The sequence below is a fragment of the Taurulus bubalis genome (assembly GCF_910589615.1).
Source record: "Taurulus bubalis genome assembly, chromosome: 5".
NCBI lineage: Eukaryota > Metazoa > Chordata > Actinopteri > Perciformes > Cottidae > Taurulus > Taurulus bubalis.
In genome coordinates this window covers 20,653,923-20,680,117 of record NC_136593.1, presented here as the reverse complement: position 1 = coordinate 20,680,117, position 26,195 = coordinate 20,653,923, and positions in this window count along the sequence as shown.

Genomic DNA, 26,195 nt, shown 5'->3' with positions numbered 1-26,195 from the left:
TCTAAGTAATACACAAGCCGCGTGATTCGAACTTGCGTTTGTATGTGAGAAAAGGTCGCTTATTTGCTTTCAGCCCTTGTTGGCCTCCTTGTTCGTTTTTTTAATATATATTTTTGCAGTAGCTTTCAATGAGATGAGTTTTATAATGCATGCAAAATGATTTCCACTGAATGTCCTGTTGTAATGAGAAATATATGAAATCCTTTCTTTAGAGCACCACTGTCCATGCCCCTGTGGTCTGTTCTTGTTTTGAAAAGTGATATTTCCTTCAGTGCGTGGGGAAATTGTTTTTAAGATATGGTGGCGAGCCCAACAGGAGGGCTGTTTCATTAGTTCCACCAAACACTCACGTAAAAAGGATTTCAAGATGAAAGTTCACTTAATGTTTTTGTCAGAAAATGTAAAGGCAGTAATTGTTCTGAAGTAGCATGATCTGTGTATTGTAAGATGTTTGCAGAGTACATTTATTACGGTTGAGATGTTTATGAATGACTGAAGGTCACTTTGTGTTATCTTCTTTATTCCTAATATATATATCTATATTTAATAATTGAGTCATTATAATTGAAAAAGTCTTTTGATCACAGAGAACATTTTAAGTGGCACGCAAAGTAATTGCAACATTCAGTATAAATAGGCACTTAAATGACAAAAATGCTTTTCTCTTGTATGGTATCTTAACAGTTTAGTTTCCACGGAAATATTTAATCAAAAGAGAGCGACCTTCCACCGATAACTTTGCTGGTTCATATAAACATATTAGCAAGATTGATGAAAATGGAAAAATATCAACGCAATCATGCCTTGACTTGAGCTGTCACCCTCCTTTAAAAGCTAGGGCAAAGCTCTTTCCAAAGTCGCAAAGTTACATTAATTAAAAAAAATGATAAAGTACATACAGTATATTTACCTTCTTGCGAGTTAGTTGATGACCGATAGTGAAATGAAAGACTAAAGCCAGGATGAGGTTAGCTTAGCATAAGCACTGGAAGCATAAGCAGAAACACAGAAAAGCTTTTTGGACACCTTAGTTTTTTTTGTATGGAATAACTTAAGAAGATATAATTCGTTAAAGCTCAGTAGCTTTGCAGTTTCTCATCTAAAGATTTTGTTATTAAAGCCCTAAATAAATGCAGTTAATTTACCATTTGCAGTCCATTTGCTTTGGACGGAGCCAGACCGCTTCCAGGCGTTATGCTAGGCTAAGCTAACCATCTGCTGGCGCCAGCCTCATGGCCTATCTAATGGACAGACACGGAAGTGGAATCAATCTCATCTCCTCATTTCCAACAAGAAACCAAATAAGGATATTAAATCTCTCACAATCCCAAACTATTCCATTCATTCTGTCACAGCTGTGGCTGTTGTGTCTCCCCTCCCCTGTGTTACGGCTCATCCCCCTCACCTGTCCGGTGTGCACGGCTGTCTTCCATCTACTCATCAACTGCACAATTCTCCATTGACTCATCGCCACATAATTTGCTCAGCTACGGTGTTATTTTTAAGTTTATTTCTAGCACTTTTTCACTGACTCACTTCTACCCTGCTTTTTTGGGCCACAAGTTCACTGCCTGTCTGCTTCCCCCATGCAACCTCACCATCGTCCAGCCTGGACTGCCATTCAGCCCTTTGCCTCATCCTGCCATCTTCTCCTCTCCACCAAACAGCCATTCCCTGTTGACCTGTAATAAATCTACTTAACCTTCACTAACCTCTAGTCTTTGTTTGGGCCTATCTTTACCACACCACAAAAACAAAAACATACCTCACTGAGGGTTATTTCAAATGAAATATACAGTAGAGTAGCAAGTCTCGTATCTGTCACTGTTATGGAATTTAAATCAATAAATTGGCAAACATCGTAATATAAAAAAAATAAATAAAGTGCAAGCAAGTTCAGTAAGCTCAGCATAATGGTCATTGTAGTGGAAGGCTGACACAATCCTTACCGCAACTCTCTACAGGAATTATACCTGCAGCTACATTTAGGATACCATCAAATGTGAACAATGATTAAAATCAGTGTGTCTGTCTGTGATATTTTCACACACGGGACTCTGCATGTTTTTGAACCTCGTACTTTGGATCGGGTCATTCTCACCAAATGTTGTATCATTAAGGATGAGAACTCTGACTACTTCACTAATTAAATACGGAAATGTCAACTTAATCGCACATTATTGGTGTCAACCTTTCCAACAAATAATGATAATATATAATACATATTTTATTTATATATAGTGTATTCTTTATGTTTTGCAACTTGAAGGTGTCAAATAATCTTTGTCTTCTTAGTCAAAAGGGCATTAAAATGTAAAACTCTGAGGAGTAAATGATATGTATACCTTCAGGCAACATCCACTAGACTGGCGGTACAGATGAAGGGCCCTGCCACAGTGAGTTGGCTATTCATAGATTTCTTTTCAACAGCAGCACTGCTCCTTAGCTTTGTCCCCTGGGCTTTATATATGCTCCATCAGTGTTGGCTAATTAGGAGGGCGCCGTTTTTTTTCTTTTTTCTCTCTCCTTACAGACGACAAGGGAAAGGGGACACAAGAGGGAGGTTTAGAAATGAATCACTGAGGTTTATTAATGAGGGGGTATCTGCCCTGTGTGGCCAGAGAACAATATGAAAAAGAGCGGCCTGACGCGAGCTCCATCCATCACTGTGGAGACTGCGTGGAGACACCAGCGGAGCAAAGCTTTTAGAGGAGATTTTTAATGTTGGCACATGTGAAGAAAGAGGAAAGTATCTCAAATAACAAATGATAGATTTGGACAGGATATGGACCTCAAGTAATAATATGTGCTATCGTTGAAAGGCTGTATATGTTGCATTTTAATAGACGAATGGATGAATTTCTCTTCAAAGAGCTCCTGAATATCAATCTGGGAGGCTCCTGGTGCTATTTGCTCCCCCACTGAGCAGTCAATCTTCAGAATCTTTCCCAAATAATTACTCCTGTAACGGGCAGACTTTATCAGCAGGGTCAACTGCTAAAAAAAAAAGAGTGAGTGATCAGTGCTCAGTGTGTGAGCTTATATTCAGCACAACAGAAGATGGTAAAAATAAAACTACCATATGGGATTTCTGCAATATCCCTCATGTATGCTCGACGTTTAAATAACAAATGTTTCAATATTATAAAAAGTCTACAGCCATGCTAGCAGCTCTGCTAGCCTGTAAGTATGGCTCATCTGCAGAGGTGTCCAGTAACGAAGTACAAATACTTTGTTACCTTACTTAAGTATAAATGTTGGGTATCTATACTTTACTGGAGTATTCATATTTCAGACGACTTTTTACTTTTACTCCTTACATTTTCACGCAAATATCTGTACTTTCTACTCCCTACATTAAAAAAAAAGCCTCGTTACTATTTCATTTTGGTTTGTTTTCACTCCGGCTTGTCATCGTTCAAAAACACACACACAAAAAACCTCTCCGCCCCGTTGCCCACAGATACGTGCGCGCACACACACGTGAGCGCTGAGCACACAGCAGCGGACAGAGAGCGTCGAAAAATATGTCGCGTGAAAAGTAGACCGCTATATCTGCGTTTTAAACGCTCCCAGGGTGAAGATGCAACAGCAGCTCTCCTGTGAGGAGCAGCGGAGTTCTCCTCGCACCGGAGCAGCTCTTGAACCCGGAGCAGCTCTCCTGCTCCAGGTGAAACGAGCCACGGTGCTCGTGTCTTCTACCAACAATGAGCTGCTGGCTTCACATATAACAAAAGTACAAAGTACACGGATATAAAACTAAGTCATTAATAAATACATGGACAAATGCCTGTACTTTCGGGTAAATGGTTACGGTACGCCGTTAACAGGTTACGCTTGCGCGATTTGACGCGACGCCGTGAGCTCCGTGAGCTCGTCTTTTCTTGCTGTTGCGTTTCTCAAAATAAAAAAACAGATCTAAGCTCAATATTGAGCATGAATTGAGAGAGGCCGTATCAAATCTACAACCCCGTTTAGAACATATGTGTCAAGGAAAGCAGCTCACTGCAGCCACTAATACTGATACAACCTGATGGCTCACATATCTGCACTCATTCTGTTTAGTTTGGCAAAAAAAATTAAAAGCTTATTGTTTTCCACAATGAGCTATTTAGTAGTAACTAAATATGAGTAATTTTTAGCACAGAACTTACACAAAACATTGTCTGATGGGGCAATCTGATTTACTTGAAGGTGATTGCAATTGTCTTTATTCTGTTTTTATAAAAGCACAGATGAGTCACACAATTATGTTATTTACAGAAAAAGTTTGAGAACCACAGCTTTAAGTGTTTGTGTCGGAGTCGCCGCCACCTATTTTGCACTATTACAATACTTATAGGCAACTAGTTATCATGTCTTCCGCTCCATGAAACGCATGTTAATGCTCAGTAGTACACATATGGTACTTTAATGTATTTGCATTGTAATAAAATGTGATCATTTTAAATGGGCATATATGCAGCTGAAACGGGTAGCTTAGTGCATCCCACATTTTTCAACATAACATTTTAAAACATTATAGTCATTATGGCCTTTATAAAAATGATTGTTTTGGGGGGAGGTGGGGTAGTGCACTATAGGCCCCTGAGACGCGGCTTAAGAGTTTGTCCTTAATGAAAAAAAAAACATTCCCCTTACATTACTTTTATACTTTTAAGTAGTTTTTAAACCAGTACTTTTACACTTTTACTTAAGTAAAAAGCTTGAGTTGATACTTCATCTTTTACAGAAGTATTTTTAAACCCTAGTCTATACTTCTACTTGAGTAATGAATGTGAATACTTTTGACACCTCTGCTCATCTGTGCTTTGTGCTTAATGCTAATATCAGCATGCTTATCAGGACTTTGTGGACTGAGTCGGGCATGTCGCCTGCAGCGGGCCTTTATTGGCCTTGGCTACTGTCCAATCCGAACAAGCATGCAGGTACATCCCAAATAGGTACTACAGTAGTGGTCACAATGAAAATATTGACATGCTGATAGTCAGTATGTTCATCTTGTTGACCAAATTAGTTTAGCCTGTTATCTTGCGTTTGCTAATTAGCACTACACAATAACTGCTAATCTGATGCTCTTGGCATCAGATGATGATCAGGCGAGTCAATATCTCCACAGAAAGTCAGAAGAACCATTGAATACTTGTGAAGTCCGAACCAAAGGGGTGAACCTAGCAGAAAGAGAGCAAGGAGATTTGTCATGTGTGGCGGCCATCTTTGTTTTGTGCGATGGACATTTGTATAACTTTAGTGCCATGGACTGATGTAGTCTTGGAATAAATAGAGTAAAAGCTGACAACTTTGGGAGTGTACTTGTATTTTAGAATACAAACAAGATGGGGTCAGACTGGGACGAGGTCTTCCTTTCCACTCCAGTGAGCTCACCTCACATGGGAGCTTTGACTCACTGGGAGCTCCAGCCAAAACCACCGAACCCAGCACTCAGATCACGCTGAGCTTTGGAGGATGAATTCAAGGCTCCTTCCAGGAGGCATCTGGTCAGGCGTGGAGGGCCAGGAGATGGTGGCTCTGCGCCGGCGGTTTCTGCGGGTGACTTCATAACCGCTGGCAAGTCCTGCAGAGGCACAACGGGGCCACCTCGGCAAAGTGGGACACTGCTTTCTGTCCTAAAACCCAGTGCCTTCAGACGACTGTTGGAAGTCGTATGGTATTGATGTGGGAAGGAGTTGACCGTAAAAGTGTAACAAATCTTTTAACATTTCCTTTTGCTCAGAGATCAAGATTGATTAAAGTGCACCAGAAAAAGACTGATACTCAATACTAGTCTTTGTCTTCTTTTTTGATCTGTGAGGGTCAGGCTGGTTTCTAAGTAGAAGGTTTATACTTAAAATCCCAGGACCAGCGGGGGGGAAATCTAAGCAGGGGAAGTGAATGAGCAATGTTTTTTTCCCTCCCTCAACGAATACCATCGAACTGCCCTTGTTATAGACACTTAACCCCCATTTGCCCTTGCGGTGCTGCTCTGTGGCCAACAGCAGAGGACTGTGCTGGGCAGCTCCTTGCAGTAAATGTAACTGAGTGAGTGGGAAGCGTGGCATCTACCATCTCTGCACAGATCAGGGATAACAAATTAGAAAAACAAGGTTAGCGTCTGCCTCTGAATGCTAACAGCGTTTTATTTACAAAGGGTGGCCTAGATCAGATAAATTGGGTTTTTCAAGCTCAGAATGTGACTACACAAGGACTTGGATGGTAAAAGGGATTAAAAAGAAGTCTCTGCAATATTCTTCTGTACATTTCTAAAAGGAACAGACATTTTAAGAAAATTCCGTAACTCTGGATCTTCAGATTGAAAAGTTATTCTTGATACCACTCAGTTCCTGTTCTGAAGCCGTCTGTTGAATCTAATTCTAGATGCTTTAAATAAGGTCTGTGGTTAACACAAAAAAATAGATTTTAAAGTTTTCTTCTACAAAATAAAATATGTAAATAAACCACTTGTGAATTGTTAAGCTTTTGCGTGGTTGCTAACAAGTTGCCATATCAGCGGACACAACGTCGTCACTCTTTTAAGACCTTCGACTAAAAGTAACTGCACCGGAAATGTTTCAATGTACATAGTACAGCATGTCTCTCTGTGTGTGTGTGTGTGTGTGTGTGTGTGTGTGTGTGTGTGTGTGTGTGTGTGTGTGTGTGTCTGTGTGTGTGTGTGCTGTGAGAATGGAAGGTCAGTAGAGGAGGGCATCATCTGTAAACTGTGATTGATGTTCACAGCAGACGGTGTGGGTAATTATTTTAAAGCTGTTGGCCTAATTTGTGTTTTTTGCTCAATTAACTAAACGACAAAAAATATTGTCTGTGATTGCCCTCCAAAATTGACCCATTTGATTCGACATTCCTATTGTCACGGTATGAAATGTCATTCAATGTACAATCCCCCCCTCCCCCAACATAATTCCTGCAATTAGTTGATTACTCATCTCAAATGGTATTTGGTCAACACTTGAAGAAGCCGTTGTGTGTGTGTATAGAAGCGATTGTCCTAAAACACATCAGAGTAATGCTCAGTATAACAACAGATGAGAGACAGAGTGGCCAATCATGTCCAAACCTCCCCCACTAAAACCACCTCACACCACTCGTAACGGCCACAAGAGATCTTTGTTTTTGAAATGTAAATACCATTCGCTCCGTCCTTGTTCTAAGCCGCTCTCTTGTTGTCTAAAATGACCTACTTCATCCGCTCTTGATATCGCTTGTCTCTCCCCAATCAGTTTGAATGGTGTCCTTGTCCTTTTCTCCCTTTTGTGTGACAGGTTTTCGTCATCGAGAGGACGCTGTGCGGCTACAGGACTTTGCCGATTCTTCACTTATGTTTGCATTTTACCTGATATTACCATCTTGTTTGTCTTTACTCTATTGCTACTCCAGTATTTCAAATCTGTGTTCTCCAGTTCTCTCTTTTTTTGCCGTTATTGAATTGAAAGTGTTTCTTTTGAGGCTAATTTGTGATATTTTGGATACATTGTTAAGACGTGACTGTTTTGGAGAGAACAGGCTCAGCGTTGATATTACCAATGATAATTAAATACAAAAATAGATCCAGGTTTGTTATATACAGGAATTAACCTTTAACACTATTTGATGTCAAGCACAAAAATAAGTGCAAATGTTTTCTGGGGTAATGAGTAATGTTGATTCCGATCTATCCGGAGGTGTATGGATCTACCCGAGAAATTGAATGTTGCAATGCATAATTAATTAATCAATTCCGTCAACCGTAGTTGCTGTAGGTGTTAATCCTCTTGAGTCTATATTCGTAATCACGACAACCGATGAATAGAAGCTGCCATTTACAATTTTTCAAATAATCTAATTCAACATAAATGGCTGTAACTCACTGAGGAAAAGGTGCATTTGCACCAAACTTACATGCAGCTCAAAAACACCTCAAATACTATTTTTTTACATTGAAAAATCACCCACAAATGGAGGAGTTATTTCACTGGGCATTTTCTTTTCTTTTGTTTCTGTCAAATATGGTATGCTCACAAAAAGGTATTTCATATCACTGCAGCAGAAAGGAGAGTGTACGTTCACCTGCATCATATGATGTATGACACATCATAAAGAATTGTCTAACAATGTGTCCAGATTCTAGCAGAGAATCGGGCTGCTGAGTTGTGTGTCGGCTCAGTTTAATAGGGAATGTTGTTTTCCATTGGAGACCTAATCACCATCTAAATGTAATGTCAAAGGGTAACACGAGATGTGCCTTTTTGAAAAGAGCCAAGGTTGGGTAAAAAAGCAGCTGATATTTTATAACATAATGTACTGCGGTCTTTACTTCTCAACCTGTCTAATTGCATTTTCCTAAACCTTTGTTTTTTAATAATATCTCCATTGCCAGTTTTATTGCGGAGCAGTGCAAAAAAATATACCAGCACATTCACCAGCGTGATCAAGATAGTGATAGATGATCTTCTATACGCTTTTTTTCATTTTTTTTATAAACTGAAAGACATTTCTGCTAAAACAACTTCAGATGATTATGTCAAAGCTGAAACAATAAACCTGAATGATTAATCTCCCCCTGGATCCAAGCATTAAGGTGCTGGAACTAATTAGATAGACTTGATCTACACCAGACACTTCATGCTTTTTCTTTTCAGCGTACTCAGTGATAACTACGATGGCTTTGAGGGTCAGATCACATCAACATGTCAGAAAACACAACAGCAAAAGAGGAAACGCAAAACCATTAAGGTAAAACTCAAACAAGCAAAAGGTAGGCGAGTATTAGACAATGACTTCCCCGCCACTGATGGATGTCAGTCTGCAATGGAACGGAAGAACTTCTTTTGGATTTACGGCACACTGGATGCCTCGCGGCACATTGCTGCCGCTCAACAATCATAACTTCATTCATTATTTAAGCTAAAAGTTTACTTCAGTTTCATCTGTCAAGTGTATGTATTGTTCGTCATCCGCTGCCTCCTTCCTTTCTGTCAGAGACTGCTTCGCCCGGACGGCACACGGAAAGAGACCCTGGCCCAACGCTGCCCACCGGCACTCAGGATCCAGACAGGTCCGAGCAAAACATAGGACATCTGATGTCGACAAACATATGCACTGTTCTTTTGCGTTGATATTTATTAATACCACTAAATAATGCACTAAAGCGGTCAGGTTGGGAACCCATTGGTTTATGCCTGTTTCTCTGTGTTGCATTTATTTTTTGCATTGAAATATGCCCAATGCATTTGACTCTAGCTGCAATTACGGAAAAGTCGATTTTATGGAATACCTGGGAAAGTCTGCTCTCAAATTTGTCAATGTCAAATTTTCAGGAAAGATAATAATATAGTTACAGCTATGGTAGTGATGTTGTAACACTTGTTGTTGACACATGACGTTAAGTTGGAATAAAAAAGACCTTTTTTTCTCACCTCAACCCAAGTAGTTCTGTTGCGTTTCTGCATGCACGATACAAGGCGGATCTGAGATGTGATGATGTGCAGAACTGTACGATACAAAAATGTTTCTTCTGCTGTTGATTTTCGGGGAGGTGCACATCAGCCATGTCATGGATCACAGCAGCTACATGTCGGATCTAATGCTACTCCGTAACCCCCGAGTAGGCTTTAATGACACGTATACAGAACGTATACACTAATTCCGAAACGTTATCTCCACGTGCACATTTCATATTGCTTGATCTACTTGCAAAACAGGATAAAAAAGGGTGTGTTAACACAACACTTGTTTGTGCATGTAGTTATATGCAGCGCACACAGTATAGCCCTGTGACTTCCATGCATCATAGCAAGCCATTTACACAGTCTGGTAGAAGTGTGACAGCTTTAGGAGACGTGCACGGAGAATTTAAACAGACATTTAATTGAGCAGCTAGCATAAAACCAGGGCCTGGCAGATGACATATGTTAATATGTCAGTTCTTTTTCTGCTCTGTAATTTGTTCTCTTGCACAGAGGCCTGGAGCAAATTAAATATGTATTTGAGTTATTTGAATTATACATTTATATCAGCAGCATTCTAAAGCAATGGATGGCGTGGTGATTAACATTCCTAAACTGCCGTTATGTTAAATCAACGCGTGTCTACAAGAGTGTAATTCCATTTATATATTCTTTAACAATACTTATGTCTGCAATGATAAATGTATTCCAGGGAAATTAACAGTATTACTCTTGTTGTAGCTTTCTGTAATTTCCCAGTTTGTCCATCTTTGCGGTCTGCAGTCTCGCTGTGAAACATCATTTCTTCAGTCTGTTCTTGGTGCTCATGTCGCCTCGAGGTTTCCTAAAGACTAAGGTGCCAATCATGGAGCCGATAGTGGTATAAATGAGGTCTGACACTGGGCACCAGAAATCCCTCTGCTGGGTGTAGCACCCCCACTTCATAATTACAGCTTAATTAAGCCACTCAAACACATATGTGGATTCTGTATGCTGCTGGAGTCAAAACTATCGGGTTGAATGTACTCTGAGGATTTTTCCGCAGTATGAGAGACATGGGGGGCTTTGCAGCTCTCGCATGTATCTGCCAAGATGTGTATATCAGCACAAATATCAGGCGGCAGCTGCTGATAATTGTTGCAAGATCCAGCTACACTATGCCGGATGAACTCCCACACCTCATATGCTGCTGCAAGCGGACACTGCAATGTGATGTTGTGCATCATTACACTATGTTTATCCCCAACAACCCCCCAGAGCTTAATTTTGATATCGCTGAGGTACAGAAAAGAAAGAAAAGTCATTCATGTGTCATGCTTCATTCAGATTTGGCCATTATTTGAAAACATATTGGTTTTCTATTTTACATCATGAGAATTCATGCACAGGCACACGTTAAACTGCCGCGGAAGGAGACGTACAAATCGTTGGTGCCAATACCATGTGATAGGGAGGCAGGGCGAGTCGATCATTACTAATCTAGTTCGTGACACGGGGGCTCTCGTGTGGTTTTGACACGGGGGCTTCCTTGATCAGACTCCGGCGTTTCATGGCAGGACCTGGATTCAGTGAGGCCTGTCGGGGCAGGAGAACGTGAAATACGGCTCAATGTTCCTCGACAGTGCTGAGCCTGTGGCTTCATCTGTTCTGACAGGCTCTTGACTGTGTGTGATGATGAGAGACAGCTCCGGGTTGGCGCTAGGCACCGGCTCTTCAGCTGACAATGTGAATTATGGAAACCCGAAGGAGCAAGAGCATGCATCAGCAGACCCTCACTCCTATTAATCCTTCCCTCTAAAGGTTGCTCGTGGAGACTCCAAACACAACTCGGTGCAGCTTGCACGCACTTCAAACAGTGGCTGAAACATGATGGAGTCAATGGACCCAAGTGCCCTCTTGACTTATGTTGCAGCATTTTAAATTCCTTCTGTATTTAAACACAATTCATCCATGAAATTGAATCTAATTGACTTTATCAACATGGATTTTCATGGTTTGTATTGCTTCTGTTTGTTATCATGTACATTGTTTAAAAGAACTCCTAAATGGAGCCCTAAAGTGTTAAATATTGACAACAACAAAAAGAAAGTGTGAAAGAAGTAATCATGTCACCATTTTCTTATTAAAAAAAAATGGAATTGAATTGTGAAATTGTTTAAGAAAGCATTAAAGCTAAACATCATTATTTTGTTGTGAAATATTTAATCATTTATATTTTCTGATTAACACTGGCTCTCATTTGTACTTCATGATGGTATTTTTCCTCAAGACACTTTCATGTCATTTTTTCAGTTCATGACTCTTTTGACCATGTTGTTGTCACTCCAACCTGTCAGCCAATCACATGCCAATTCCAACAACTCCTACCAGATTAAGTTAGCAGTTAGCTCTTGTAAACTAGAGCAACAGTCATGTCAAACAGGGTATGCAGTAACACGCCCCCTGTTCTTAACAATGAATGCTGCCCACCTAGCTGGCTAACAAGCTACGTCGGCGGGCGTAACCAGCTAGCTAGGTGCGGCCGTTAACACCGTCTCTTCACAGCGTCCTATTAGTGTGCCGGTTGAGACATGTAGCCTTGTTAATTCAAGGAAGACATTTCTGCATCTGCATACTGTACTCAATTACAACAGCATCCTCTATCAGGTTGATTCAGAATTTGTTTGACATTGTTGTTATTTTCGCTTTTGTTGCCAGCATTTGTTCGAGCTTGCTAGTTTAGCGAATGCTGGGGCATGTAATTGAATCTGGGGAGGCAGTGGCATGGGACGACTTGTACTTATTCTATTATGAGACATAAAAAAATATGAAATTGACACTTGGAAGAAGGCTAATAAATGAATAAACATTTCAACAGGTAATTAGAAACAATGACACAAATTTGACACAATTTGTCCCTGTGCAATTGTTTCACTATTCATTTATTTTACAATGAAATGTTATTCATTATAAAACACCATTTTACCACCTACAGATCACAGAGGATCAGTATCTCCATCAAGGCGAGCTCACAATTCCAAATTAATAATTTACAAGGTCATGGACTGGTCATGTTTTGTCAGCCATCTCCAGAATGCAATGCTCCCGCTGAATTATTTAATCATATCCGTCATTTTACTTCAGTTTCACTTCTGAAAGACTCCCATTGACATAACAATTTTTCCGAACATTTGTTTGAACCCTAACTTGAGCCTCTGTTGAAGGAGATTTGAAAACCGAGCCAACCCGAAGAAAAAGACAAATCCTGTTGCGTGTTCCTTCGCTAATCCTCCCTTTGGACGGTAAATGCATCGCAGAGCTTAGAACCACACCACCCAGGCTGAACCGTGATGTACAATCTCCAGGAGACAATAGAATCGGTGAGGGTATTTTCTCATTTCTTGTCTCTGCCAAGTGCACATGCCCACACACACACACACACACACACACACACACACACACACACTTCGATGCCAACTGCACCCCCTCCTGCCGCCGGCCCCGGCACTCACAGCCCATCCGCCACCGCAAACCACTATAATATGACAGATTTATATGCCGGAAGGCATTGGTAAAAAATATACAGAAAACAACAAGCTAACTTTATGTGAAGCATCTTGCACTTGAGAAACAAACTGTTTTGTCCACAAAATGAGCTGGTGAGTAATGATCAATTCAAAGATTTAATGAGATTACGTTTTCTCTTGTAAAATTAATTTAATGTTGCTGCAAAGCGAATGGATTTCATGTTACAATACTGCAACAGTAAATCTGACCAGAATGTGAAGTTGGTGAAGAGTGCATTGCAACCGAGACTATCCTGTTGCACAAATGCTGTCAGCTAATCTCATTACTTAGAGAGAGCAGTCTCCACTGTTGGCATGTTGTCTGAGGTTAACACACCCACTCACTCACACACACACTCACACACACCCACACACAAAGAATGTGTTGCTGTTGAATATATCCATTTCACATTCAGTACATTTGTATGTGTCGATAGAGATCTTTGCTCGACTCTAATGAAGGTTGCGATTGATTTTACATTCCGGGCATGCTGTGTTTTCCTAGACGTCGGATCTGGATGTTCCAGCATCGAAATGTATATCGTTCCATTGACGGATGCATGTGTTTGCGTTCACAATTCATATCTGACTGGAATGTATGGGAAGTGTGTCATGTCATGAAAATGTTTATCTTCTTTCTTCTTCTTTTTTTTTAGGTAATTCCTTGTTTTTCCCCTCCAATTCAAACAGGCTTGACACACATGATCAATGTTCCTATCTCTACTGAGTCGACAGAGCAGCAGGCATTTATTCCTTTCGTTGTTTTGTTGTATGTCAGTTAGAGGCCATCTTTCCCGACTGTCAGGAGCAATAAGATCTTTGTGGGAGAATTGCCTAGTCATATCATCGGGTTTTAACCTCTGCTGAATTGAATACAATTCTGCACCAGGAAGGACACATTATTGAATTGACAGCTCCATACCAGTGGGAGCCAAACCTCCTCCCTTCATACAGCACTATATGCATTTTGATTCCACACAATTAAATTACTTTGAAAGCAGTCACATCTCTTCCACTCAGTGTTTTCACACAACATCAGCATCATCTTTCATTATAGGCCACTACTTTGGAGGTCCTCCACTGCACTCATAAATACTGGGGATTATTCAATTGCTGTCAATCCGTCTGCCGCCTCATAGATTTACTGCCTTCGGCGGAAGGGGGTCATGGGATTCAAGGGGAGAGCTCCTGAATCTCAGGTTGATTTCTGCGGGGGCTGAGCGGAGTGGTGTATTGTATGTGAAGCACTCTCCAGCAGCAGCTCCGGATGCACTGACACTGGATTCTCTTGCCCAGGGCTACCTGATCTGCACCGTAGTGGTCACATAGATGCCAACGGCCTCAGACATGTAGCTCTGATGAATTATTAACACTGTAGAAGAGTTGTGTGTGTGTGTGTGCGTGTGTAAAAGAGAGAGAGAGAGCGGTACATGCAGTCATAACACACCTGGCTAGTGAGCTATTCTGGTTTATCAGTGGAATTGGGTAACACTCCACTAAAACCTCTTCTATTTAGCATTTGTAAGAAGTATATAAACACATAATAAATTATTTATAACGCGGTTGTAACCATATGTAAGGACATTTTAAGGGTTGATCAACGTATTGGTCAACAATTTTAATTCATCCTACCTGTTGCATAAACAATTCTGAGTGGTTGATGGCAAAGTAGCTGTAATTATATTTAAATAATATGTTATCAAACCTCAGTGTGTTCAACTAATGCCACTGCTAAAGCTGCCTACACCCTTACAATGTGTGAATGTCTGTGCTGAATTTCGGGCCAATCCATCCAGTAGATGTGGAGATATTTCACCGGATAAGTGAGAACCCGAACGTTTGTGTCTGGACACAATTTTCATGGCAATCTATCAAATAGTTGTTGAGATATTTCAGTCTGGACAAGACTGGTAGGCCGACCGACAGGACACCGTTAGCGTGGCTAACAAATAAAAACGCAAATCTTAACTCAAGGTCTACTTATTAGATTTCTTCAGTCGCATGCCGTGGTCTTCCTCAACACACGGAGCTATTGAGTTGTCATGAGAGTGAGGAAGTCTTTATTAAAAAAAAGTCCACAAAATCTAATTATAATAAGTACTTCATTTGTAAATACAATTAATGAATATAATAAATAATTAACCATTTTTCACATGCATAGACATTTAATTATCATAGCATATTGTATAACGGTTTCAATTGTATTTCATTCTAATTATTCAATAAGTGTTAATAGACCTGCTAAACTTCGGGTGACAAGTAGTAGGTGCTAATGCTTAATTATAATTTTGTGGTACGGCATATACACAAGTGTTACTTTTAATCAAATTATAATTTGTCAAGTATTGTATATAGGAAAAAAAAACGAAAACAAAACAGTGGTTTGGTATCCTGATGTCAGCACATTTTTAAGAGACAGGTTGGAGAAAAATAAATAGCCAGGAGCGAATTGCAGTTTATAAACAATTTGTGAATATGATGGTGGCAGGTTTTGACGGGAAGAAGAGGATGGTGTTCGACCCTTAAAAAAACTTTTACCCGCACGACTTTCTGCCCTTCAGAGTAGTTTATAGTTCTGTGAGTGTATTTTCACCTGGAAGGCAAATTATAGTCAAACAACATTAATAATATACACAGAGATGATGCAAAGCTTGCAGTGAAGACCTACGTACTTAAACACTCTCCGAGACATTTGAAAGACCTCAGCATCTCGTGCATTTCTCCTCTATGCGCGCCCATCAAATACATTTTAAATGCATGCTGAGGTTGAGCTGTTGTTTTTCAGACTTAAAAAGTCTGTCCTTGTATTTGCTACAAAATTCTGCCTACTTTCTCAATGTGACGTGCTTCCCCCTTGACATACATTATGATGTAAAATATGATGTGCTTGCCAAGTCAGCAGCAGTGCTAAAACTGCATTTCTTTTCGTAACTCAACAGGAAATCTGAATATATTGCAGTGTATAATATTCATGCTAGATGAGATACTAACAGCATACGCAATTCTGTAGGAAACCAGCTTTCTTGCATGTCGAACTACTCAAATATTGAATATTATGTGGGAGCGTTTGGGTGGAAAAACTAAATAGTTCATCCGTGAGTCAATATGGGGGAACGAAACTGTGGCTCGGCTCAATCTGGTCAATTGTCTCCTTCATAAAAGAGTTTTCAAGGTCAAATAAGATGGCAGCTGCAGACACAAAAGATTACTCCGCACACATATTGTACTGCTGTCTGAGTGTGACATCAAAAGACTTGGCTGCACTCCGATTTATTCCATCATGCTCAAATGCACATGTCAGAAGTCAAATTTGGAGCTTGCAGACATTTGAGATCATAAACTGTGAGATGAAATGTGTACTATATATCAATACGGTATGGCTCTTCAGAGAAAGCGTTTTTCTCTCCCCCCGTTTTCAGAAAGTAAAGGACTTTGGCCAACACGACCAGCTCTCACACTTTTCCACCGGACTAAAGTAGCGCGTTTGTTTTGCTGTGCCCCCCACCCCCACTTTTGGCAAACACTGCCGCTGTCACAGGGCCCTTGAACCTCGCTGAGCTTTGAATACAAACTGGGCCGGACTATCGGATGGCTCAGTCCGCAGGATTCCTGCAGTGCAAAGAGACTTCGTCCCGAGCCCCCAACACCCTTCCTCACCCAAAGTATCCTCTAATAGCACTCCACTTGATGTGTGAGAAGCACAGCTTGTGGTAGACCACAAAACATTGAATCATTGTTTGCTGATAAAACACTCAACACAGTGAATGCACATGGGGAGTCCATCTCCAGAGTGCCAGCAATGACTGCAGATGAGACAGAGTAGCCCGTGCCGGTCGATTTCATTACAGTCTGATATAATGGCATTGTATTTATTGGAGAGAACGGCAACTTCTATTTCCCAGGTTTCGGTTCATGTTTCTTAAGCCAGCACCGGCTGGGGTTATCAGCAAATAGGATTGGGCAAGACTTTGGTTTCGGGCTGTAAAAGGATAATCGCAAGAATTCTGCAACAGTTCTCTGTGAAGGGTTACTGTTAAGTAATTGGACTGGCCTCCCAAATGAGATGCAGAAGTACAGTGAGGATATGAGGGGTTGACGTTTGAAACAATGGTTCAATTTTCTCCACCACCATCTACTGCATTCAAACCAAAAATGGTACAGTAGATAAAAATCACCCTTATAACCTTATTTTATTTTGCCACATCATTATCGCGAGAGAGAAAACAAATCCCCTCCTCGGTAAAAAGAAGCAGCTTTGAGTGCCGACGCGAAGCTCCCAGACTCATGGGGACGACACGAAGGGTTTCAATATCAACAAGAGATGTGCACTTGGATAAGAAATAGCATGCGACACATGCAGAGCTTGTTCTGCTGACCGAGAACCTTACGGGCAAAACAGGCCGAGGCGAAGACTGCCAAATTAGGCACCAAATTATGCATTAGATAGCAAAGACAGCAATGGCTCTCCGGGACGTGAGATCAGAAGGGTGTGTCCTGCTGTAACAGAGCCTGACAACCCTGTGAAAGAGCAGAGAGAAAGGGGAAAGCAATTCGCCTTTACCTTTTTTTAAATACCACGTGTCACGGAATCGGTTAAGTTCCTCAAAGATTTGCTGGATGGATTTATTCTCACTCCCAACTAATCAAATACCAACTAGCCCAACACATCAAGCTATGATGCACAGCGTACCTGAATCAGAAGTTACCTGACGAAACAAACTGAATTTGCTTTGACAGGAGACACGAACACAGGGCTCTCAAGTTTTTAAGACAGGTAAGAGTGACATATCCTCCTCCTCCTCCTCTCCCACCCCGCCCCCCCATATTATTATTAGCTTTATTTACATTGGTTGCTGGATTACATTTCACCCAGATACAACAGACATGTTTTTCTGATTGGCTATTCGTGTAGCCCATTTCTTTTTTTTGATTGGCTGATAAGTGGCACCTCGCCGTGCTTGATTCCTCCATGGTGAGGGCAGCGCGACCAGGTCATGTTTGTGCGCTGCGGCACATTAAATAGCCTAGAGTTTTTTTTCAGCGTGAGAAATACGATGTGTGGCGGGAGGGCGTGATTTAAGACCGAAATGCGTGACACTTGAGAGCCCTGCGAACAGCTGCGTTTGGTTGAACCCGACCAACCCGCCGCCGCTCCTCCCACGCTGTAGACTTTCTAGCTCTGTATACGATGTCAGTGGCTGTGGCCGTCTTTTAACACAGGCGGTTCTCACACAGCGTTCCTAGCTATACCTACGAAAATGTATGCGCTATAGTAGATACCCTAAGAAAGCAATTTGTATGTAATCAACTTAATCATGAACCAGAGGGTATAAAGACCATAAAAAAAACTAACAGGGTTGGGGATAGTGGAGGTGGATGGGTCAAACAAATACTGGTCTTAGAGCCAGGAGACCGCTGGCCGTTCCATGTGTGAAACGAGAAGTTTCACACTTTATTTTATATGTCACGTAACCTCCGCTCTAAAGTAAGACCACTTCCATAGTTATTTCAATCCAAAACCACAATATTTTCCAAAAGTCTAAACTAAACTCTCAACCTAAGTAAGTTGTTTCCTGTGAAGACGAAATGTATTGAGGGGCTACCATGCAAGATGCCACCTGTCCATCAGGACTATTTAACCATTCATACCCATTCACACATCACAGGAACAGCCTACGGGGGCAAATCGCACGCAGGGTTAAGTGTCTTGCCCAAGGACACAACGACATGGACTAACAGAGCCGGGGATTGAACAGCCGACCCTTCCTAGGACGACCCTGCTCTACCACTGAGCCACTGTCGCCCTACTTACAGACATCCTACGAGGCATCGTATGAGGAGGAAAGGTTGGCTAATGACATGGGAAGTGAAAGCCGGGTGCAGACAGCTAAAGGGTGCCCTGGTGTGTTTGCTGTCAGGCTCCGAGGGCCACTGACGAGTCGGGAGTGAGAGCGGGTTGATTTATTAGCTTCCGAACTGCCAGCAATTCAGTCGAGGACAAACCACCTCATTCGAGCTCCATCTACACCTGAATGTATGCAACACATGCAATCTCCGTTCCTATATTGTGGCCACATTTATAAAATATCTCATAGAACGTCTCCAAGCTTTTAATTGTACGAAATAAAGAGTTGGGGAGATCCTACAGAAGGCGTAGCTGTCCAAAAAAGCTTGTTTTAAAACAACCATATTTATAACAATATTATTTTCACAAACACTTTGTGGTCCACAGTTAGCACATGTTCCAGGTTTTGTTTGACTCTGTGGTGTGTTCAATTGTTTATAAGGCTTCTTTGGTTGCGTCCACCCTAAAACGCCTGCACTGTTTGTATTCTGAGACTTGTGATGTGTTCTGCATTGCGTTCGTTGCGCTAGCTATACAGTTTTCTGTCAGGTTTTTCCCATCTGTTTTTTATGCTTATATTATTTATATTTTGAGTTTTCTGTACTGTTTCTTATGTTACCCAATTGCAAAGCTTCCCTCTCTATTCCAGTTCCCTGCCCGCTCCAGCTGTGCCTCGTCTGGTGATTAGCTCCTTGTGTATTTATATCTGCTCTTTGAGAGCTTTGTCAGTTCGTTTGACGTCGTTCCCAGTGTTGAAGCCGAATCGTTGCTCCTCCTGTTCTGCCTGTCTTATTTTCCCAGGGTTTAATACGAGTAAAAAAATAATGAGTTTATTCTTAAATTCATATCTCATGCCTGTTGCTGTTTTCGCATTTGGGTCCACCTTCTTACATGACAAAGGGCATTTAAATACAACATTAAGACCAAAATGCATAAATACTCAGTGAAAGCATTCAATTCAAAAGATAAAAAAGCTACATTTTCCTCTAATGCCGTGTTCACACCGGACGCGGCGCGAATTTGAACGTTTGACCTGGGGCGAACAAAGCGAAGGACGCAGCGCGATTTCGTGAGTTGAATTCTCCCAACTCTGGCGGAGAAATCGCGTGACGCAAAGTTGCGGCAGCCAATCAGCGTTGAGAATCAGCGTTGAGAATCAGCGTTGAGAATCAGCGTTGAGAAGCTCCGCCCGTCACCACCGCCGTCTCCCCGTTTCTGACAACAAATCCACAACAAATATAAAGCAGAACTAGTGGTTATTTATTCCATGGTCGAAATGAAAGCTTCGTCGCTTGTCTCTCACAAAGGCAAGCAACAGAGCTAAGCCACGCCCCCTTCGCGCCGCGATTTTTCGCGTTTGGTGTGAACACCCTCGTTTCACTCACGCGAGTAAACTTCCGCGGTGGACGGCATTAGAGTTGGAGTTAATTGGTTATAGCTAGTGGAAGTCTGAACGACTTCACACAAGGGGTGTTTTTTTTGTGTGGTTTTCTTCAATATCTTCTTTTGAACAGTTTTCATCATGAATACTTTTACAAAAATTCTGCACCGCTAACAGAGGCACCAATCAATAACGCTTTTGACCGTGACAAAGGAAGCGCAGACAATATCCACTTCTTCTGTTCTTACCTTTCACAATAAAAGCCCTTGACATATACACTGCATAACAGTTTCCAAGAAGAAGCTCACATTCCCTTAGAGCAAGGAAACTCAAATGAAGCTCACAGTAGCTTCAGACAGACTGAGGTCGCTCAGGGTCAACAGAAAACCAGTTGGTCCTCCGCCTGCTTTAATACTTGCGAATAGTTATGACGTGCAATATGCACAGTGAGAGTATATTGCCTTTTCAGGTCTTTCTTTTGGTCACACTCCATGTCTGTAAAGGTCTTTGGGAGAGTACCAAATGGAAGAAAACTGAATGATGGATGATGGAAGGATGGATTCTGCTTTCTTAAATAACTGTTTGCTATATTACATGTTGTATTGCTTATTATTGAGTTTGCACCATCTCTTACAAATCCCACTTGAACATGACTTAAAATGGAGCGAGACAGTAATTGAACACTATTGTGTATTGACTTTTCAAAAAAAAAAAACTTTTCAAAAAGGTGAGGATATTATTATATCATCGTTTTACTGAAATCTGCTGTGGTGGAAGACTCCAAAGCCAAGCTGAAACAGCAGCATGTACTTCTTCATTGCATCTACATGCCACAGCCATGTCAAATGAAGCCCTGGATGCATGAAGAACAACACAGTTTTTGCTCCTGCAAACTGCTTTCATGGTCAATGTAACGTGCACTGAGGAATTTATCGACCTTCGACACAGATTAGACATTCGCATAAAAGGTGGGGAGTTTAACCTTTAACGATGTCCGTACAAGCTCAGCTGAAATTCTATGAGACTGTCAATCGTCATTTAGCATCTTAACCTCTTAGCATACCTGGATGCAAGGCTACTATTGCCATGTCAACCATGGGGGTTAAGATGGAAACCAGGGTAACGATAGCAGATCTGAGTCAAACCCATGTTAGTTTGTTCCATCCCCACTGTCTGCCTGAAATGATAAAGTGCTTGCCTGGAGCTACATGTTTTAAATCAGACTGCACCGGCCACAGCACCCGGCCCCGGCCCGCCAATCGCTATAGCGTAGCAGAGAAGAAGAGCGCGATCTGTGGAAATATTGGATTTGGACGTCGGTTTTGCCTCAAGCTAAAAAGTTATCATTCCTGGTAGAAAGAAAAACATTTGTGAGATCACTAAAATACAGATGCAGAGCCCCTGGAGGAGAAGTCCTTTTTTTTTTTTTCCTTTCCCCCGCCTTGAAGATTTGAGCCGCGACAAATCACAAAGTAACAAATGGGTTTTTCGATGGGGGCTGGTGCTGTAGCCGAAGAGTTGAGGGATCACAGCGGTGATTCGGATTCATCTTCTGAGGACCGCGTGCCTGTATGCATGCGCCACAGTCATAGCTATCTTGATTATTTCACTGAGGACTCGAATGTTGGACCAACAGATCGACAGACCAAGCGACCAACACCGCCGTCCCCAGAGCGCTGCTGCTAGAGAGGCTAAAGTGTGTGTGTGTATGTGTGTGTGTGAAGGCACTGATTCTATTATCGCCTCTCTCATCTGTCTTCTGTTATAACTAAGTTGTTTGGGTTTTTCCCGATTAGATTTTGATGTTTTATCACTTGTGTCTGTGGTACAAACGCAGTCTTGTTTCAAAGATTGGTATATTCAACTTGTAATAACTGCTATTACTGCTTCCTATTCACCACACTATCCATGAATGGTGCATCCACTATTCCGTAGCTCTGAAAACTTGGACCGTATCCCCTACTACGGACTAGTGTCTACAGTATATCGCCTCTCCTGTCCGAGGATCTTGAAAAAAGCGGCCCAAAATAATTAGTTACTCTTTTGAGCTGTAATTCTCTGAAGAAATTTCAATCTGCCTCCTGTGCTCCTTTTCTCGCCCTTAGCAGCGAGACAGCTCCTCTCAAGGTGATGAATGGCTCTCTTTTAGTAACTAAGGTGGAATATCCTGTTTTAGTTTCTCCGAGATCTTGGAGCAGGTTTTGACACAGACGATCATTCACTCCTACTCTCTGGGTTGGCGTCTCTGCCACTGCTTTAGGCGGCTTCCTCTTCCCTATCTGCACAGAACTTTATCGGGTGCCACTGGGGAGTTCAGGTCATCGCTGTGGCTCCACTGTGGGTTCAGATCTTTTCCAAATATATATACCATCCTTACATTAGATAACATGCTGTCAGAGAACAGTGGGGTTCTGACCTTCCTTACCCTCCTCAAAGCACTTTTAAATCGGATCTTGATGTTTATGGCTTGAACATACAAGATATTGTGTGAGAGATAAGTGTATTTGTGGGGCGGGAGGAGCAAACTTTATTTTTTATTTTGGGCTATTATCTGCTTTCAGACTAGGGGAAAGGAAACGTCCAAAAATCACCAAAAGTCATCATTAGTTAATGCCTCATTTGCATATTTAAACATAACATTTCAGAAAACTTGTCAAAAAATTATTTGATTTGAGTAACCAACTGTGGAATGTTTCTTGGTAGTATCTATTAGTTAGTTTTTACCTGATTCACCTTGAATTCTTATGTCAACAAAATGTAAAAGCCCCTGGCTTTATCCAACCTTCAGAATTCCAATCTGGAAAACATATTTATTAAGAATGCCTTAATTGCATATTTAAAGTTCTTGATCTGAACTTTGCATTGTTACAATTGCTTGAAGAATTTAATATACAGTGTGCTGATCTTTTGTTAGATTGTTTGTTCTTTCTTTAGTTTAATTCTTTTGTTATCCAGCTCTTGAGTTTTCCCCGATGTACGTGCCTTATACCAACGCACACCGCTGCTGTTATACACATACACTTTTTTTGTCACATTTATTAAATCCCAATCATTGTGAAACAGGGGAAGCACGTGCAACACCTTGATTTCCACTTCCACAGCAGCCATGAATAAATGTACCCTGAAATCAGCTGTTTGCATATTGTACTCCAGTCTGTGAGACCTGTGGCGTTTTACAGCACCTGTGTGTACCTGTAATCCATCATCAACTGTAATCATCATTATCAAACATAAAAAGATAATCATCAAAATGTACAACCCTCATATAAAACTGATTTTGCAGAATGCCTTACAGTAAAGGAGAAAATGAAAACACAAACAAAGGAAAATACCTGCAGTGTCATTAATAAGCACACAAAAGTAATAAGGTGTATAAACATGCTTTGAATTGCTTTTAGATTGGACCGATCACATATTTACTATCTTCAAACTGAGCTTACTGTAGAAAAAAACTATCATAAAAATATGTGTGAGGAGCACACAAACTCACCCCATTCCTCTTTTATAATTACCGGCATATGTGTGGTAAATTGCGTATGTCTTTATTTGAATACATTGTGTGGCACAATTAAAAAACTGTGTCTTTGGGTTTGCTTTTACTTTACTTTTGGTTCATATCTCATGTTGATTACCTTGTATTGAGTGTATTTTTTTTTCACCCGTGTGTGTGTTTATTTGAAGCTCACTTGTTATTCAGCTCAGTAACTGACTGCAAAATGTAAAGATGCTTTCCAAGGTCCTCTCATTAAAATGTTCACACCAAAAGTCACAACAGATCTGTCGACGTGAGGAACAATATTCAGAGCTCCCGATGCCATCGGCATTCGGCTTAATGGTCTCCAATCATTGTCTCTCTCCGTGTAGAAGAATTGGTATTGCAATGCACAGGGAGAGCTGTGGTATTATTATTGAATCACGCTGCCTCCCTGTTCAAATCAATACTTGGATTTATGGGCAAGTCTGCAACACATTTTTACGCTCACCTCCAGACTGGAGGGCACGTTAATTGCTGAAATCTATTCCTCTGATTAGACATAATTCACATTGGGCATTCTTTAATTCACTTATAATTAAAGAGCATAGTAAAGAGGCAGAGCTGTTTAATTAATTAACTTTCATACAACGATAAAATCAATGGCACATTTCTCGGTTTTATAATTCAGAAGCAAAAGTGAAAAGTCAGCTGGTGGTCCCCGACGTGATAACATTTACTCAGAGAAGACACAGTGTGCACTGCAGCACCGGGAGAACGTGTGAACACGACAAGTGAGATGATTGGATATCAGTCACATGCAGAAGCGGTCGACGCGTTAATTAAAGTGAAAAACATTTGCATAATATAGCAATCTAGACATGTACCCTCATTGTATGACCTTATTTACATCTGTTATTAACATCTGGGCGGCTCAAATTGTGATTGGAGCTACTAGCACGCCTCTTCACTCGCTGCAGATTGCCTCTAAACAAAACAAATAATGTTAGGACGGTTAGCAATGCCACGGAAAAGTAGCCAATGGATACAATCTGGCGTCTTCATTGATCACGTGACAATCCGTAGATAAAGCTGAGCTCCCGGGACCTGGTTTACGTTGCCTGTTATCTAACTTGTTCTTGTGTATGCAACGTAAGTTTAAGTACGTTGTGTTGCTTTTTGTCATACGGGTGTTGTTTCCTGTTAGTACTTTTGACAGTCATATTCGCCTTCAGCAAAAAGCCATCTGCTTACTCGCTGAGTCCAACACTGACAAAGGCTCTATAGTCTTCTCCCTCCTACTTGGCTGTTATATGTTACTAAACTAGCTGCCAGTGATCAAATTGGAAGCATTGCAACCTTAAACTGAATCAGAAGCAGAGTCATACACGGTTTATTGCCGAATACGTTACACATACAAACAATTTGGATTGGTGATTGGTGGTATGTTAAAACAAGTGTGTTATTTAAAGTGTCATGTTTAGAGAAATTGTCTTGGGGATGTAAGTGTCTAAATCAGTGGGGGGCTTTGTTGATGGGAAGAAACTGTATTTGTGGCATGACGTCTTGGTCCTGGGCCCTGTTTCTCGTACCTGGCTAAACAAAGTCAAGCAAATGTCCTTATCTCCACCTTAAATTAGCGAGATGATTGACATCAGGCTATCTGGGTTTCTTCACGGCTGATCCGCGCTGAAACGGTCTCGTTAATTCTAGTCAGACGTCAGTCATCTGGATAAATGCGCGCGCCCGCTCCTCTTCAGAAGGGATAATAATGGAGCACTGACACCACGATGTTCTAACAGTACAATGGCAAATAAACTCAGAGGAACCTCTTTTTATTTCTCTAATGAGAAGCAGGAGATGATCATGAACGCATATGAGGAAGTCAATACCGTTGTCATTCACAGCAAACGCGTTGCGAATATTCCAAAGTTCTTGCAACGTTGTTGCCGTGAACGCAACTTTAACAGCACCGGCTGCGACACATAAGCGTCGCAAATATATCAGACAAGTTAAATGCGTCAGTGTTGAGAAAATGTATCAGCTAATTTGAAGTGCTTCATCACCCAAATCAATCAGATTATATTTACGAATAAATATATACTTATGAGGATATATGTACTGTATGCGTATGAATCATGTACTATATGTATATACATGTATGTGTAGATTTAGATTACCATATAACTAGAAGTTTGAATATGTGTATGGGCGGATCAGTATGTATGTATTATTCATAATCAGAAATTCAATCAATTGAAGCAGTGAAAATAAATTGTGTGATTCTCTGTATTCTCATCACGATCACCTTAATCATGTTCGACAATAATGATCTGTATGGTGTACTAATAACACTGTCAGATAATTATGAGTGCTTTCAACACATTCATAAGTTTCTTAAGTAAATAAACTTAAGAACAGCGCGGCATGCAGCGGCTGATCAATGTGCGCCTGTGGTGATCAATGTCCGCGGCTCGAGAAGCTCTCGTAAATAAATTATTTCTTGCCGGCA